Raw genomic sequence first — 1,090 nt, 5'->3', positions numbered from 1 at the left:
GAGGATCAAGGCCAGTGCCTCACACATGCTAGGCAAGTACTCTACCACTGAGCCACAGCCCAAGGACCTACTCTTGGACAATCAGCTAAGCCTGGTACTCCTTCTTCTGCTGACCTGAGGCCACAAGCCTCAGAGTATCATCAATCTCAGTCTCCTAAAATATTCATCAGTATAAATCACAAATTATCTGTTCTCCTTGCCTGGGGCCTCCCAGGATTGACAGGAACAGGAAAGTCCACTAAATGCTCCCTTACTGTCCTCCCCTGGATGTCTGGGACATTCAGAGACTCTCTCTTTTATGAACCAAGTAGGCCCCTTCAAAATAATGATCCCCCTTTCCAGACAGATCCCAGATGAAAGACAAGAAAAATTACCTTCATCTTACTGAACTGACCCTTTTTGAGCTTCCCAGGATGAAAGCAGAGTCAGGCTGAATTTTATGACCCTCCATCCTCTTCAAGATATTTATATTTGCCCTTGTCAGGGCCTGAGTTCCTTCCCTATTGCTGATCTAATTGTGAGTCCCTCTGGCTGACACTTCCAGCTTCATGAGATCTATAAAGAGAAAATGTGGGGTTGATCTCTTTGACATTCCTGTCTAGAGCAACCCAGGACTAAATGTAGGGTTAATATAAGGCTTATTCTTATACTTTCTACGGTGAGAGACCCTGTTAGTTTCTTCTAAGTTCTAACCTTAAAGCTTGGTTGGACCTGGGATTCCTCCTTTTGCTGACCTTGGTTAGTTTGTAGTATAATCTGATTGTGGTTTCCTTTGCATTTATCTAATAAATACAGAGATAAATGTATGCTTCCCTCACTCCCAAAATGGAAGACAGGAATGCTACAGCCTGCCACCTTTGCCTGGGGTGTCCAGGGCTAAAGAAGAGGTAAAATAAAGATAAAGCCTCTTCTGTCTATTATGGGGGATTCCCTTGGAACTTCCTCAGTGTCCTTATCTTGATGACTGGCCTGACATGGTACTTCATTCTCTGCTCACCAGAAGATGTATCCCTGAGAAGCCTTACTACCTTAGGACTCCTGAGATGCAAGTCAGGAACTTACTTTCGGATACACCCAGCAATTCTGGTTG

The sequence above is a fragment of the Spermophilus citellus genome, assembly GCF_964194105.1.
Source record: "Spermophilus citellus genome assembly, chromosome: X".
NCBI classification, from domain to species: domain Eukaryota; kingdom Metazoa; phylum Chordata; class Mammalia; order Rodentia; family Sciuridae; genus Spermophilus; species Spermophilus citellus.
Note: the sequence above shows the minus strand (reverse complement) of the source record.